The sequence below is a fragment of the Strix aluco genome, chromosome 7, assembly GCF_031877795.1.
Source record: "Strix aluco isolate bStrAlu1 chromosome 7, bStrAlu1.hap1, whole genome shotgun sequence".
NCBI classification, from domain to species: Eukaryota; Metazoa; Chordata; class Aves; order Strigiformes; family Strigidae; genus Strix; species Strix aluco.
In genome coordinates this window covers 21003621-21022278 of record NC_133937.1, presented here as the reverse complement: position 1 = coordinate 21022278, position 18658 = coordinate 21003621, and the positions used below count along the sequence as shown (strand labels likewise).

The 18658-nt window shown below is 38.1% G+C and overlaps 1 long non-coding RNA gene across 1 annotated transcript; it reads left to right on the top strand.

Annotated features, from left to right (window-relative positions):
* The first annotated feature begins 4565 nt into the window (after positions 1-4565).
* Positions 4566-16850, top strand: LOC141925633 (uncharacterized). Its single transcript, XR_012623895.1, has 3 exons — positions 4566-4719; positions 16578-16642; positions 16750-16850. It is a non-coding gene; the product is annotated as an uncharacterized LOC141925633 (long non-coding RNA).
* The last annotated feature ends 1808 nt before the right edge of the window (positions 16851-18658 follow it).

Sequence of the window (18658 nt, the reverse complement as noted above, 5' to 3'; positions counted from 1 at the left end):
TTCTGTAAGTAAAGTGTTAATCTGATATATATAAGTATATCTGAATGTGTGAAGGTTTCATTGTGGTGGCCAAGAGCAAACCAAATATAAAATCCCTTTTCCAAGAGAGCAAAGAGATTTTTTTTTTTCCTTATAACCAGCATCCACGTAATTGCTGGGTAAAATGGCTATTTTTAATGAAACTATACACGGAGTGTACACATGGAATTCCATCACCATATTCCAGAAACGTTTAACAAAGTTTCACTCTTTCTTTCCTCAGATTAATGGCCTGAATTTACAGTTCTTATTTAGAGAGTAACTCCATTATAGTCTAAGAGCATTTGTCATTAAACAGTGCCAGTTTGTACTTTGTATCACGAATTATTTGCTTCACACCCTCTCTTCTTGTATCCTAGAAAGATGCATTGGAGGATGTATCATAGGAATACTGCCTCACTGAATTACTTATGGGATCAGCAGAGCTGCCATCAGGTATCACAAACATGAGCTACTTGTCCAATCATGTTTTATTGCTTCACATCACATCTCAAAAGCAGTGTAAGAAGCAAAAGCAAATTAAACAGATTGTATTAAAAGTGATATTTAAATTGGGTCTCATCCATTCATAGAACTTCCTAAAGATTTCGAAACTCCCAGGGGTTTGATCCAGCCTTTGCCAACTACTGTTTTTAAGGAAAACCAGTTACTGTCACCAGTGGTAGGTAAGAGTTACGCTGCCCTCCTGCCCCCTTCAAACACAAACTTAAAAACAAACCACAAAACACCTCCACTCTCAGTTTAGTGAGTTTCTTTAATTAACTTAGGAATTATTTCTTAAAGGGAAACAGGCTGTTCCAGTATGTTTGTTCAGCTGTTGATCTGAAATTAATTTCCTTACATAGATCCTTTCTTTGTATCTTGCTTACATATTGGCCTCTTCTCTTTTTCTTCAAAACTGAGATCAGGGCTATACAAATCTGACCTGATTCCCATGAAGATACAGCTGTGAAATACCCCTGACAGCAAAGCCCAGAACAAGAGCATAGACTCACATCTTCATATTACTTTGCTAAGCTAAATATAGATGACTGGACCAATTCTAATCTGCTTAGAAATTGTTATGGAAATAAAACTTTAATTTGTGTGTATACTGGGCATAGGGATGATGCATGGAAGTTCACTATCAGAAGAAGTGGTTAGGTCCTGTTATGTGACTTGAGCAGACTTAAAACAAAAAGGGAGATTCCCCGATTTTTCTGAAAGTTCAAGTGATCTACATTTAGCCCTGACAGCTCAAGCAGTTCATGATCCCCTATATGGGACTCTGAACTAAAAACAGTTACAACTTAACAGAAGCACTGTGAATCTTCTCTGTTTAACAGAAACCCCATGCCTGACCTGTGGTTGCAGTTTTGACAGCCTGCTTGTACCATCAACATCTGAGAAATAAACAATAATCCTCACCTTTATGTAAACTTTAAGAGCTTCCCACACTTCAGCTTCTGTGGGATGAAAAGGCATTAATGATCAGAGAATATTTGGATTCTAACCCTTGCCAGTTCTCAGAAAGCTGGACAGAACATAAGGGAGATCCCAAGCCTCCATCCGGCAGTTCCTTCACTGGGATAAATAGTCTTTCATCTTGTTAACCTTCTTTCATAGTGATCTAGTTACATAAAATTTGCCACAATTGCATACATGTCATCATTACAATCATTACAATCCATAAGGATTCAATAGGTGAGTAGAATGAAAAATTGAGCACTCAAACTGAGTTTATGAGTCTGAAATACTACTTTGGTTCAGACCAATATGATGTGAATAATTTTCTAAAATGGCTGTTTTCAATGACTATTTAGAATAGAGAAGGAACCATGGGTGATAATACAATTTCATAAATCTGGAACCATTGCTTACACCAACAGAACTACCACAGGTTTGCATTGGGCCTATGCTTTCATGAGAAGAATGACTGAGTGTTTTCTTAAAACAATGGAGCATAAAGTATTCAGGAACTTTGATTAGTTAATCAAATCAACATTTCTACCTGATTTAATGGGAGAATATTCACATAACACATTATTTCTAGCAAAATGATTCAACAAGCCACACACCCTATTAACTCCACAAACAGCATTATCTGCACATCTACTTAAATCAAATCTGGTAGCTACGCATGCATCACTATAAATAACTTCCTATCTCCTCCCTACTCATTACTTGAGGAAGGAATAGCCACAAACTTCTGTGTTGCTTTTCTCCTTCTATTATGACTGTACTGGACAACCAGGCTGAATACATCCCAAGGTGTATCAATGCTCAGAGTTTCTTTTTATCATCAACAGCCTTTTGCTGATCTGTTGGTATTTGGGTCCATGAATCCAAAAAATGAAAAGCAGTATCAGTCCCAGTGATCACAGGAAAAGAGTCAACAAATAGTCTTTATTGCACAGTTGGTAAGATTTATAAGTAAATGTTGTTTTGCCAATTCCAAAATGTTCTGTTTGAGACATCTCAGATGTGAGACTTTTCTACATAGTTTTATTCCTGCCTGCATTCCAGATTCCTTCAGATTTATGACTTCTGGACCAAGACCAAATTTAGAAAAAAATAGATTTATTTTGCTGCTATAAAGAAAAGGGACCAGAGATGGGATAAAAAAGGTGGGTGATGTGCCCAGTGCTAACATTCAGCAAAATGGATGTTTTCAGTGACATTTTGGATAAGGCAATATTGCATTTGTCAGTGTCAGAAGAGAGGGATTTGCAGCAATTGAGATGATGAAAGCCTGAATAAATTTTGTTTAAAGATAGATAAAGAATGCGATAGCTTCTAAATTTTATTCAAAAGCACATGTCAAGATCCAGATACAGTGGAAGGGTTGACCTAGGAAGAAGACCAAACCGAATGTGGGACCCAGGGTATGGGCTAGGGATAACAGCGATTAAGAAAGGAAAAAGGAGTGAGAAATATGGAAATAAGAGGGCTTTTTTTGGCCATGTTGAACTTAAATGACTAGTTGCATGAAGATAGGCAAAGAGAGACAATCCAGGGTTTTCATTTGGACATGAAGAGAGAAATCTGCAGTGGAGACATCTGTGAGGCATTGGCATACAAATTGTAGCTGAAATTGCATTTGCAAATCACATTGCTCAGGGACAAATTATAGGGAGAAAGAGTAAACAAATGCAGCTTTGTGGAATGCTTATACAAAGCTGGAGGGAGAAAGCAAAGGATCCTTCAACTATTCCCCAGAAGAGCATTTATGGAGGACAAGAATCAGGAGTGGAGACAGTCTTACAGTCCAAGGAAGGACAAGACATGAAGAAGAACATGGCTGAGTGTCAGCTGATAAATCAAACAGTATGAGGACCTAGGGTAATGATGATTTCAGCTTCTGATGGTAAAATAATCTTGACTTGGGTCTACCATAGACATGGACTGCAACAGAGATGTCTGCCTGATGTGAATATTTTCTCTTTGTAGCTTTTGGCCTTTTGTATGATACCATATTTTCTGTTGTGTCATCCAATTTTTGAGGGTCTTCTTTAAAAATAAAATGCTGTCTGCTCTAGCTGAATACTAACATCATAAAAATTGATACTTGCCATTGCAATACATAACATACATTTTGATAATTTCTTCTGTGTTTGGGCTTTTTTTAATACATGGAAGTAACGGAATGAATTCAGACTTTTTGGAGGCAGATGGACTTCTATTTAGCTCAAACCAGAAGAAGCTGTTTTGAAGATGGAAGGAATAAAATAGAATGCCAAGAGAAACAGAGCTGGGAAGAATGGAGGAACAATTAATGTGAAGAGCTTATTGAATAAGTCCAATAGCATTCTGTTTTGTTTTGCTAAGGTTTTTTTTTCTTTACTTTCTTATGCCCAGCTCACAGTTGCCCTGCAGCATCCCATTTGCTCCCTTTGCCCTGCTCTGAGCACAGCTGCACCCTGCAATAATTAACCAGAATTTTTCAGATTGACCAATATTAAAAAAACCAATCAAATTCCCTTCTTTCACTTGTTTTTTTCTGCCAGACATACCCATCAAAATCTTATCCACATTGTGTATTGAGCCTGAAGGATTTTGCTGCTCCTAGAAGACACATTCACCCCCTTAGACCATCAATCACTGCTTCGGTGTACTGCTTCTCTCTGGACTGACAGAGGGCTGAATGTGACATCAGTCTACAGGGCTTTAGGTCTAATGCTCCCGTGTGTGTCAGGTAATCCAATAGAGTTCTTATATGTCGACGGATCCAGAGATTTATATTGAGCCACTTCCTAAAAGCTGACTCTCATTACCTGGCGGGTGAACTACCAAAAAGAAAAAAAAAAAAAAAAAAAAAAAAGAGGAAGGAGTGTAAACAGCCTCAACAGACATGACGTTGTGCTCAACTTCAAACCAGGAGCTGCTAATCTTGGCTTGCAAGCAAGAGAAGGAACCTTACTGTTTACTTGCTTAGCCATTTGCCAGACCACACAGTGCTTAGTTACGAGATATAAACAAAGCAGTAGAAAGAGAAAAAGGAAGAAAGAGAGAGAGAAAGAAAGAGAGAAGACAGAAGGAAAGAAAGAGGAAGAGAGAAAACCCAAGAAACAGAAGTCCAAGCAAGTCCTGATTATGTTTAATGTGACATTTACAACTATGATGATCTAAACAATCAGAATTGGACAAAATTATAGAAGATTTCAGACTATTCTGGATGTAGCATCTGTCCAACTTGTACAGGTCGGTTCTTACATATTTCTCTTAATCTCATTATAAATCAAATAAGTATTAAAGCATTCATCTTCTTGGCTTTGTACAGCAGTATCTCATATTTGCCCTCTTTTTTTTTTTTTTTTACATTAAAGCTAATTTCATTTCTCTCAAGTCATTAGCTAATTCTGATTAGAAGACTGCTTGCTTGTATGAAAAATTATAATATAGAGTTGGTCAGATTGTGGTTCAGAATGTCAGTGCTTTGTCCCTTCTGTCTTCTGGGTTTAGAAACATTCACCTATGACAGAATTTCACTAATAAAAATTCAGAGAACCTCAGCGTATTTTTATTTTCTATTGAAGGCAAAGGAATAGAAGGCATTAAATTGTTATGCTGTTATGGCAGGGATAATTCTTCATTAGTGTAACACAGTTCATATGATTCTGGAAAACATGTTTAAGTACGTTATTTACTCATGGATTTATACTGAGTATTATTATTTAGGAAACAGCACTGAACTCCAAACACCAGAAAGACATGTCTCTAGTGATTACAACGTGGGACTAAAGACTCTCAATTAAGAAAGTGGTTTCCTAATTTCTTCTCTACTGCCCTCTGATGTGTTTTTAGACAAGTCCCTGCATTACAGTTTGCAGTTTCTAAAATAAAAGTAGCCTTATTTTATGGAAGTTTGGGCATATGCTTCGTAAACATTAGTGATTTAGAAATTTTTAGATGGAAATTCCAGAGGAATACAAATAATGGCCATTTACTATTTACATCTAAAGTGGATCCCTAATGATAGCAAACCACATCATCCTCAGTGATGTGGTGAAAGAAGGCACTGAGACCTTCTCAGGTGATAGAGCCAGTCAGCATCAGAATCAAGATCAGAAGCTTTGGATATCTGTCTACTGCAAATAAAGGTATAACTGTGACACTTTCAGGACTCAAAAACTAGCTTTAGAGTACCTGTTTAACACATTAATGATAGGCGAACCACAGCAGCATTGACTACAGTAGGATTAGCTGCTTGAGAAGTTATGGAGAGACTTTGGGAAGCCTGGACTGTATAGGCTAAAATCTTAGCTCTCCATCTTTAATTTGGTACTTCATTTTTCTTTGGCACCTGAAGAAGCTAGAGTAAAGCCTGCCCAGGTTCTTTTACATGTCTTGTGGCACTAACTTTTAACCTCAGCATCAGCACATCATTTGACTCTTCATTCCCAGTTCCTATGTCTGGAATGAAGCTGCCTCAAGAATTACATAATGCCTAAAAAAAGGACATAAGCCAATAAAAATAAAAGAGAAATAATACTATGGTGCCTGAGTTCTACTGTCCTACTATTTCTGGCACTGCAGCAGCAGACAGCATGTCTTTGAAGCTCTAGAATGTAGATTATGTATTAGATAGATTCAGTTCTAGGCCACCAGTTCATTATGCACTCTTGTAGAATGAGCTTTTAATGAAAGGTGCATGAAAAAAATAAAAGAACAGCACTAGCTCTCTATCATAGATAGATATTCTATGAGGTCCTTGGGGTTTGACGTCAGCCAGGGTGGAGATGATAAGGCATATAAACTTAGCAAGAACAAACATAGCACCACTTTCTTTTGAATGCAGTTATCCAGTGAGATGTTTTTATACATTTCTACTGAAATAATATCTATTTGCAAACTGACTGCAGACAGTGTAATATTCTCCTCTGAAATTCACAGGTAGGTTCTTTTAACAACCTTACTACTCAGCTCATGAAATTCCCCATAGAGAGGCACATAACCACATTCTTCAGGAATCAGATTTCAAGTCTCCTTCAATGATTAGACTTTTTAAAGACTGGCCCAACCCATGAGAAGTTTATGACTTCCTAGCAATGAAATTTGGCTCTCTTCAGCAATGAAATTTTATCCCCCTTGAATGCTGAATACTTTGCAATAGTCTGGTTAATTCTCCTATTGATCAAAGTGCATGTTTCTAGAAAGGAAATAAAATAATTTACATCAGAGGGTGAAAATATATAATTTAATGAAGGCCGTATCATTACAGCTATAATTTCTGTAGCATAATCTAAGGAAAAGTCATCCTTTAGCAACCAGGCAATTCCCTTATTGACTTGTTAGTATTTACAGATTTGTCTCCGCCTGTCTACTTTATTTGAGCAGAATTTTTTAACATCATTTTAAGTGTTTATTCAAATTATAAACCCATAAATTTCCACTCCATATTTCAGAGAGTTGAATTTCATACTTAATGAGATTCATCTCTCTGGTATGAGGAATACAGTGTATTCTCTCCAAAATTACAATAATAAGTGTACAATGACACAGAGTATAAAATTTGTATATGAAATATATGTGAATAAATCAGGCTATGATTTAAATTAATTTTAAACTAGATCTTTCAAAAAATGTGCTCTTTCCAGTTTCTTCCAACTTTTTATGTACATAAAATGTATAGGTATTTTATGGACAAGCAGCACTGGAATATAGTAGGTTGTACTTAAACAAAGTAATTAGTAATTATCCAGCTTTTTATCGAATTATTATACTTACATTTCCAGGTAAAAAACATGTTGCCATGAATGATAGCATGTAACAAGAACTGACTTTAAATATATTAAAGGGTTACTGTATTGGCCCTAAGATGCACTATATACACAAGAAGCTCAAGAGTTTAATTTAGACATTTAAAAAAGTCTAAAGTACACAGTGAGGGTATCTAATCTCCCAGATTCTTCCTTTTTTGTGTCTCTAAATAATGAATACAGTTATGATTAAGATATTTTCAATACAGTTTTTTCTGTATTTCCTCAATTATCAGTAACAGTCATTAGTTTGGTGGTATCAACAACATTCCCTTAATTCAATTTTAACTACCTTTTAATATATTTTGAGAACTTACTGTTTGAGAATTTACTTGGGTTTTCAATTTTAAATGTTATAGATGAATAGTGCTGTCCTGGTTTAGCCAGGATAGGGTTAAGTTTCCCCAGCAGTGGGGGGGGAGCTCTAGCTGGGTTATTCAGATACCATGCGGACTTTACATCCTGGCAGGTCACATTTTTCCTGGCGCGGGAGCACGGTGCACTCGTGGTTTTGTACATCGTGCTTCCCACTGCTGTATTTAGTAGCTATTTTGCTCTGTTAATTGCTATCACTATTACTGTTATTGTTATTGCTGTTGTTTGTTGTGTTGCTATTGCATTGTTGTATTAAACCTTTCCTTATTTCAGTCTTGGGGCTTTGCGGCCGCGTGGTCTCAGACCCCGGCAGGGGCTAAACCACCACAGTGCCTATAAAACCAATATATTTAGCTGTGATTTCTTAGTAAATAATTTCTATACTATATTTTTATAAGCTTAATTTGTTTTATGGAGAGTACTGTTCTTCAAAACCAAAATATAACCTTAAAGGTATTAAACCAGAACTGTCATCAACACAATAGATGCAGTCAAACCCTATCCTAAGCTCGCAATTACAGACTGAAGTGATCATCTTCTTACCTCTGTAGCCAATTGCATGTTACAGTTTTGTGGATTTTTATGAATAAGATGCAAAACAAAACAGGGTTAAGGTTCTCATTGACAAAGAGTTTGGTCCCAGTTTTCAGTGCTTCTTCAGTATCTCCTAACTACTTTGTCCTAGTTATTTTGGAGACCAACACCTCTCAAAATCTCCATACAGTATTCCAAATTACAGGGTTTGGATTTTTTTTTTAAAGCAGCAAATAAACTGCAGCCTTGAGCAACAAAAAGATTGTGATCCTCATGTAAAAATTGTTCATTTAAGGCTATTTAAGTGTAGACACTCTTGAGTGGGGCAGAATTATTTCACTGATCCCAAACTGCCTGTGGAGACCCAGAATCAGTTTAATACATACATACTATGCAATATCTTGTGCCTCTATAAAAAGCGTGCATCCATAAAAAGCAAGCCATATCTTCCCTAGTCAATTCAGAAATGATTCTGTACATCAAATATTTAATCTGTATGCATACTAGGGTAATTTTCAATTTCAAAGACATCTCTGCATTCACATTTATAACTACATAATATTTAAGTGCATAAAGGAAATCAGTTGTGTCTTCCTGGAGATAACTCCTACAATGTGTAGAGAGGTGATTCTGGCCCTGGTTCAGGTGCATGCCAAACGCTGTCACTGCCACCACAACTCAGGGAAGTCAGAGGCAGTGAGATTAATGCTCACTGCATCTGTTCTTTCTTTACCTGTGACTACAGAAAGTGTTCTGCCTTCATCATGTCACCTCAATGTATTGTTAGGCTCAGGACAGACTGTTCATAAGTTCTGTAAATATTCTTTGGAATTATCACTGATGATTTCAAAACTATATCTCAGTTCAAATGTTAATATTGGCCCTATTTTTAATCCCCCTAATTTTGTAATCCAAGTTTGATTTGTTGCACAGCAAGTCCTAAAATAGGCTGCAAGAACTTTTAGGGTATTTGGAATACTTGATATTAAAAAAGCATTTGTCTTTCCCTGTCAGGTATTATTTGTGTTTTGATTTACTTCTAGTCTCCAATGAATTTTCAGTCCCTTTTGATGAAATTTCTGAACTCATTTTACATCATAAAGATGTAAAGATACAAATTCATCACTAGGCTACTCTTGGACATAAGGCACTTCAAAGCAACATGTTACTGTAAGTTATTAATTTTTGAGGGGTGGAACCACAGAGGAAAATCAAGAGATAGGATAGACAGACCTATTTTATCTAGGTTGAAGTCCTCACCTGGGTGTGTTCAGAAATTACATTATTTAATAAATTAATTAACCCATTGTCCAGCACCTTATGTCAAGTAAAAGGATGCTGACTAAAAATCCATTTTTCTAGCTGCTTTTCATTCTAAAAGATCTTTAAAAGTTAGCAAGTCTGTTCTGTTAATCTGTCTGCCATGGACCCCTTTTCAGCCCTTAAAATCAGTGTATTAGCCCTCCAGCACCCTAGGAATACGTCACTTCAAGTTCCCATCTTTCCTGGCATTTGATCAGCTTAGATTTGAAAGCCAACTGCTTGACATCTTGCAGAACAGCACCTGAGGTCTCTTGGCTGGGTCCCTTCTTCCAATAAGTTTTTTTTTCCCACTTCATCTTGCTGCCACTGATACAAGAAGTTTTGCCTTTGGTTATACTGAAGCAGGATTGGGCCCCTTGGTCCTTTATTTACAGGAGGTACTTTTAGACTATGAGGCAGCACCTGAGGCCTAAAGGGGACGGCTAGACATAGCTGAGAAATTGGAGTACAACAGCTGAAAGCGATAGAAGGCTAAGAATAATACTGAATCTAGAGAAAGTTGGCTGCAGAAGACCATATTTTATAGATTTTTGTGTAGTTTTACTGCTGTGTTCTTCAGTGCAGCACACTAACACTATGCCCCTAAACGTAAACCTAACCCTAAACCCTAACCCTAAACGCTAACCCTGACTCCTAACACTAACTCCTAACCCTAACACTAACCCTAACACGTAACCCTAACCCTAGACCTAACCCTTAAAACCTAACCATAACCCTAAACCTAACCCTATGCCCTTAACCGTAACCCTAACCCTAAACCCTAACACTAAATGCTAACACTAACTCCTAACTCTAGCCCTAATTCCTAACCCTAACCATAAACCTAAGCACCCCTTCACCCTAACCCCTAACCCTAACCCTAGATCTAAATCTTAAAACCAAACCATAACCCTAAACCTAACCCTATGCCCCTAACCGTAACGCTAACCCTAAACCATAACCCTAAACGCTAACCCTAAACTATAACCCTAATCCTAACTCCTAACCCTAACCCCCCCTAGCCCTAACCCTTAAAACCAAACCATAACCCTAAACCTAACCCTATGCCCTTAACCGTAACCCTAACCCTAAAGGCTAACCCTAACTCCTAACCCTAACCCTAACCCTAAATCTTAACCCCCCCTAACCATAACCCCTAACCCTAACCCTAGATCTAAACCTTAAAACCTAACCATAACCCTAAACCAAGCCCTATTCCCCTAACCGTAACCCTATCCGTAAACCCTAACCCTAAATGCTAACCCTAACTCCTAACCCTGACCCTAACCCTTACCGTAAGCCCCCCTAACCCTAATGCTAGATTTAAACCTTAAAACCAAACCATAACCCTAAACCTAAAACTATGCCCCTAACCGTAACCCTAACCCAAAACCCTAACCCTAAACGCTAACCCTAACTCCTAACCCTAACCCTAACTCCTAACCCTAACCCTAAGCCCCCCTTAACCCTAGCCCCTAACACTAACCCTAGATCTAAAACTTAAAACCAATCGATAACACTAACCCTGATCCTATGCCCCTAACCGTAACCCTAACCCTAAACCCTAACCCTAAACGCTAACCCTAACTACTAAACCTAATCCTATCTCCTAACCCTAACCCTAACCCAAAGCCCCCCTTAATCCTAACCCCTAACCCTAACCCTACATCTAACCCTTAAAATCAAACCATAACCCTAAACCTAAACCTATGCTCCTAACCGTAACCCTAACCGTAACCCTAACCCTAAACGCTAACCCTAACTCCTAACCCTAACCCTAACTCCTAACTCTAACCCTAAGCCCCCCTTAATGCTGACACCTAACACTAACCCTACATCTAACCCTTAAAACCAAACCATAAGCCTAAACCTAATCCTATGCCCCTAACCGTAACCCTAACCCTAAACCCTAACCCTAAACGCTAACCCTAACTCCTAACGCTAACCCTAAGCCCCCCTTAACGCTGACACCTAACACTATCCCTAGATCTAAAACTTAAAACCAAACCAGAAGCCTAAACCTAATCCTATGCCCCTAACCGTAACCCTAACCCTAAACCCTAACCCTAAACACTAACCCTAACTCCTAACCCTAACCCTAACTCCTAACCCTAACCCTAACCTGAAGCCCCCCTTAAGCCTAACCCCTAAGCCTAAACCTAGATCTAAACCTAAAAACCAAACCCTAACCCTAAACCTAAACCTATGCCCCTAACCATATCCCTAACCCTAAACGCTAACCCTAACTCCTAACCCTAATCCTAACTCCTAACCCTAACCCTAATCCCCCTTTAACGCTAACCCCTAACGCGAACCCTACATCTAACCCTTAAAACCAAACCGTAAGCCTAAACCTAATCCTATGCCCCTAACCGTAACCCTAACCCTAAACGCTAACCCTATACGCTAACCCTAACTCCTAACCCTAACCCTAACTCCTAACCCTAACCCTAACCCGAAGCCCCCCTTAACCCTAACCCCTAACACTAACCCTACATCTAACCCTTAAAAACAAACGATAACCCTAAACCCAAACCTATGCCCCTAACCGTAACCCTAACCCTAAACCCTAACCCTAACGCTAACCCTAACTCCTAACCCTAACCCTAACTCCTAACCCTAAGCCCCCCTTAACGCTAACCCCAACCCTAACCCAATGTCTATAACCTTACAAGCCAACCATAACCCTAAACCTAACCCTATGCCCCTAACCATAACCCTAACCCTAAACGCTAACCCTAACTCCTAACACTAATCCTATCTCCTAACCCTAACGCTAAGCCCCCCTTAACGCTAACCCCTAACACTAACCCGAGATCTAAACCTTAAAACCAAACCATATCACTAAACCTAAACCTACGCCCCTAACCGTAACCCTAACCCTAAACCCTAACCCTAAACGCTAACCCTAACTCCTAACCCTAACCCTAATTCCTAAACCTAACTGCTAACCCGAAGCCTCCCTTAACCCTAACCCCTAAACCTAACCCTAGATCTAAACCTTAAAACCAAACGATAACCCTAAACCTAATCCTATGCCCCTAACCGTAACCCTAACCCTAAACCCTAACCCTAAACGCTAACCCTAACTCCTAACCCTAACCCTAACTCCTAAACCTAACTGCTAACCCGAAGCCCCCATTAACCCTAACCCCTAAACCTAACCCTAGATCTAAACCTTAAAACCAAACGATAACCCTAAACCTAACCCTATGCCCCTAACTGTAACCCTAACCCTAAACCTTAACTCTAAACGCTAACCCTAACTCATAACCCTAACCCTAACTCCTAAACCTAACCCGAACCCCCCTTAACCCTAACCCCTAACCCTAAACCTAGATCTAACCCTTAAAACCAAACAATAACCCCAAACCTAAACCTATGCCCCTAACCGTAACCCTAAGCCTAAGCCCTAACCCTAAACGCTAACCCTAACTCCTAACCCTAACCCTAACTCCTAACCCTAAGCCTAAGCCCCCCTTAACGCTAACCCCTAACCCTAACCCTACATCTAACCCTTAAAACCAAACCGTAAGCCTAAACCTAATCCTATGCCCCTAACCGTAACCCTAACCCTAAACCCTAACCCTAAACGCTAACCCTAACTCCTAACGCTAACCCTAACTCCTAACCCTAACCCTAACCCAAAGCCCCCCTTAACCCTAACCCCTAACACTAACTCTAGATCTAAACCTTAAAACCAAACGATAACCCTAAACCTAATCCTATGCCCCTAACCGTAACCCTAACCCTAAACCCTAACTCCTAACCCTAATCCTATCTCCTAACCCTAACCCTAACCCTAAGCCCCCCTTAACCCTAACCCCTAACCCTAACCCTACATCTAACCCTTAAAACCAAACCATAAGCCTAAACCTAAACCTATGCCCCTAACCGTAACCCTAACCCTAAACGCTAACCCTAACTCCTAACCCTAACCCTAAGCCCCCATTAAACCTAACCCCTAACCCTAACCCTAGATCTAAACCTGTTTTAGAAATGTATGAAAAATACAGCATTTAATTTGCAGCATGTAACAAAAAGTCATTCCAGTCTTGATCAATAACCTGCAGTTAAGAATTTCCCTCATCAGTTCTTGGCTGCACTTCAGATTTACTGTGTCTTACATAGCACCAGCAGAGGTCCTGGACTGATACAGAAATAGCTTCCAAAGATGTCAGAGAAACAGTCAAACAATAACCCAAAAGTATGTGAATAAACTAAGTTACATAACCAGAGTGAGCAGTAGTATGTCTGTCACAGCTGTCTTAACATACCTTAAACTTTTATCAATGTTTTATTAACTTGCACTGGTCTAGCAGATGAAGAAACTGCAGCCTCATTATACTTCTTGCTGTACAAGCAGTTAGTAAGCAACACATCCTGACAGTAAGAATTCACAATCTAAGCAGACAAACCGAAATAGGGTAAAGGAGAGGAAACCAAAGCCAAATTCAAAATGTACCACAAAGCAGTTCTGCACTGGGACAGATGATTTAACATGTTCCTTCTTTCCCCAACCCATTTAAATAAAATGTTTCACTATTGTTAAATAAGTCAAATATTTTACATACTAATATAAATGCTCTTTAGGAAAGCACCATTAACAAAATCTTAGAAGTACAACTACAATTTAGACAACTGACTTCCTAAAAATATTTTTCATATGTGCTTTACAAAGCATGCAGCTCTTAATGGTGCACATATTTCACTTTTTCTGCCCCCAGAAATGGCAATCCAGTGGTTCCTATAGAGCAGGAAAATAGTAAGTAAGGCTAATATTTTTGGTTTTCAGTTCAAAATTTGTTTCTGGTTTTGGAAATAAGCATAAGGTATTGCTTCATTGCATTTAAAATGTTATCAACAGATTGTAACTTGGCATTCAGTATTTCTGTTATGGCCATCCTAAGGGTCTGAAGAAAATGTGGTAGCTCTTTAAAGACAAACATAAAAATGTATATTTCTCTGTAAAAAAAAAAAATCTTGCATTTTGCATAGTCAGTTTCTATTTTTTTAGTCTGTTATTATTAAATGGGAATTTTATGTGTTCATATTTCAACATCTGTTTTGATTGAAACTATTCTGTAACAGGTTTTCCAGCACTTCTTTTTCCAGCCACTATTTCATATGAGCCACTACTTCATTTTCTAGACCAACTTTTTAAACTGTTATCAATAAATCTGTAGAAAATCAGAAACAGGCAGCACCAATATCTCTTAGTTAATATAAGAGCATTTCTATCAGGGGGTGATATTTAATACTAAAACTGACAGAAAACTTCAGCAATCATCTGCACTACAAAGACTTGACCAGAATTGCTCTAGCAGTAGGAGTCTCAGCAAGCAGAGGTTGCATCTGCACCATCAGATGGAAGGATAGGTATCATGTCTACGTCACTGCATAGAAAGTGTGTTAGCCTTGCAAGTAATACTTTCCAGTGTACATTTGGCTGGAGTGTTAAGTCAGGCCTGAGTTTTTTTAATCATGTAAAGATGACCTGAAAAAGTAACCCTGGACCAGAATTGCTCATATGCCTATACTCATCTGAATACGGCTACCTGAAGAAATTATTCCAAGTCAAGCTAGTTACATATTTCCTACCCTAAAACAACTAGCCATGTGTTTGTTTTTATAAACTGAAACAGATTATTTCACTTACTGAAGAACAAGCTGCTTTGAATTTACCAGACACAGAGAAAGTTACGTGTACTCTCCGTTACTGTGGTATAGTTATACCAGGATATGCATGGTAAATGCATATCCTGGTAGGACCTTGCTTACACAACCTTGCTCCATAAGCTTTGCAGATTCCAAGATTTCTCAAGACACCTTCAAAATAGATCTGACCCACCTCTGATACAGATTTATGAACTCTACAATGGTACAGCTACCTGAGTCTCTTATAAAACAAGATTCTTCCATTTTATAAGGCACTTAATCTTTAGTAATTTGGTATTTGGTGTTCTGTTTGCTATAATCTCTGATAGATTTACAGATAAATCTATAATAATTTGCTATCAAGGAAGCAAGCCTTCATTTTATAGACTTAGTTACAAAAATGCATACTAAAATTGCATTGCAACAGGGAGCTTTTTTTTTTAACAACAGAACACTCATTATTTTCTATAATCCATACATTAAGAGTGCTTTGTGGAAGACAACTATGATCACCAAGATATGATAAAGCAAACCTCCAAAACTGGGAGTGGGTGGGTAGAGGTGGGAGCATCAAGAAATGCACATTGTCTTCTTACATATACATCTCTGCAGACACTAACACACCTTGCTTCTTCCTCTGCCTGATCATTGCCACATGTCTAGAATGACTCAGTCTGATCTCTGATTGTTGTTACAATTTTAAAATAGCAATGACTGAGATGTAATATCTCTGCAATTTGTGACAGAATTGTTTATATCACTGTGCAAATTGGCAAACTTAATCACACAGTAATAAGTGTCTCAAACTGCCTCATGTAGTATCAATATTAGATACTGATGCTTTGTTTAATAATCTAAGCACAGAGTTTACATTCCCTTGTGTATATGAAGGTGAGCAGGAGGTCTGTCAGAACAAACCTACATGTATGCTTTTAGGGCCACCTGCTGAGACAGAGGAAGCCATTATTTCTTTCTCAAATGAAAACCTGAATTCCCAAGAACAGCATTTGCTGCATCAACATGCTAAGGAACTTTGTATTTTTCAGTTAGGGTTTGCAAAATTTAGTGCCCTGTCTTTGAAATAAAATAAGTCTGAGAAAGATTAATTCTTCATAAACAAAACTGTCTCCCCCAGAGTTTCAGAGCACATTTATACATTACCTGTTGTCCATCTGGTGTCTCTGACCCTGTAACATGCTGCTTTTAAAGTTTGTTTTGGAACTTGCTCACTTAAGTCTACAGGCATAATAATATGCAGAAGGCTCAGTTCATAGTTCAGGAGTGTAAACCCACATAAGTACACAGGAATTTTTTTGTATTTTACATGTCAAATAGAAAATGTTTTATTATGTCTCTGAATATGATTTTGAGTGTTATACTATAGAACTTTTTACCAGTACAACTGTGTAAAAATTCTTGTTGCTTTTTCAGAGAAACATTTGGAGAAAACAAACTGTGGTGCTCAGCAAAATATTCCCAATTCCCCAGAATGTAAGGTAAGTGACAATTTTATCATGTGTGAGATGGCCCATCAAGCGAAGTGAGCTATATGGAATGAGATTTTTTTCAATAGTGGTATTCAATGTATTTTCTTCCTCTGCAGTTTCTTTGAAAATGATAATATAATGCATTTGGACAGCGTCCTGTGAAGTGTTGAATTGCTTCAGCATTCATGGACTAGAATGCACTGAGCACTTCCTGAGGTCAGACTCCTCTATTGCTGTTTCTCAATGTATAATATCACTGTTTTACCAGCTTGGTAATATAAGCACAAGTCATGACGTAGCCCCTCCATTAGGTCTTCATAGTACTTCTAACAGCTTACAAGATTAATCCTTAGTTTAGAAAGAAAGTAACACAGGAAAAAGATACAGAACATCACAGCATGGGATTCTGGGGAAAATAAGTGCGATTGTAATTGTGAAGCATTTTCCACAACAATCTTTTCATTCTGAAATTTTCAGATGGGGCATTTGAAAAGAGGGTAAAATTACTCCAAACCTTTGGAGTATTATGCAGCATTGACATAAACCATAATGATTTGAATCTGGCAAGAGTAATGAATGCTATTTTTGAAATTATGAATTCCTAAAATACACAGGTGTGTTCTTTGAAAAAATAAGTCATTTTAATGCTCAACATACAATGCTTCAAAATTCTTACAAGTGCAAAGATCAATTCTGTTTGTCCCAATGCGTGGAAAATAACCTTGCATGGAATTGAAATTACCCACATGGGGACTGATATTTTGTGGGAATGGAGTTAGTACTTTTCTCTTGATTGTGTTTTGTTAAAATTAGACCTCCAACCTGGCAGAAAAATTGCAACAATTTTCTCACTTTGGATTAAGTCATCACTATTACTGCTTCTTCCGCACCATTTAATCCATGATGGTTTATCTGTTCAACTTGCTAAAATAATATCTGAGGATATGTGCAACATTGAAACTAGTTATGCTGAAAGTCATAAACATTTCTAGGTTGCTGCTATTTCTGACATAATACTTGACCCTAAAAAAGCAGCTGATTTTAAAACTGAATGAAGTGCTAAAGCCAAATAGATGGGTATGTTGGGGTTGCAAGGTTAAGATTTTCATTATAGAATAATAAAAGAATGGAGTATGTACTGCATTTCTGTCATGCTGAAGATAAGAGTAACTTGTTTGTCAATTAAGGAGATGTATTTGATATATTATAAAATGATTACAAAAGTACATGTTTCCTTGCTCTTAAGAGGTTATTTTCTGCTTCAGGATTTAAAATATTATGGAAATAAGTATGTACTATTTTTATTCTGATACATACATACAGCTGTTATGTTAATCACTGGAAGCTCTATACACCTATTCAAGAGATGGATATATCCCATAATCTACATCAGCCAGTGAGGACTGTGAAGCATAATGGGATTCTTTGGTATTAAAAATACAAACAAAACACAGCCCTAAATAAACTCCACTTTAGACTGCATCCTTTTCTATTGTAGGACTTAATTATTAAGATTGAGCTGGAAAAAGCAGAACATGGAAGCCTAGGATTTGCACTGGTAGGTGGAAGAAATGGCAGGGCTATCCTAATAAAAGTCATCAGCCCGGACAGCATTGCAGATCTAGATGGGAGGCTTCAAGTTGGTGACATCCTACTTAAGGTAATGCTTGATCTTCATTGTTTTGGCCTACATTTTCTCTAGTTACTCTATAATGAGCATTCTATTCAGTATAAAGGTTGTGCAGATTGGAAATCTGAGGCTGTTTGGCACAGTACTATGTAGAAGACAGTGTCCTTGGCTCCTGGGGGTCAGAGGGCTGTTCTGTTCCCCCCGCTCCTTGCCAAGAGTTCAGCTTCCTGTGGGACTGGGCCACTCTACAGCTGGAGGTGGCAGTTGGGCACTCCAGCAGAGACTCAGACCCAAAATAGCAGGGCAAGCAACAAAGTGCAACTAATCCATAGTGTAACTGTGCCCAGATTACACATGAGAAAATCAGGGAAACAAGAGTTAACTGACCAAGCATG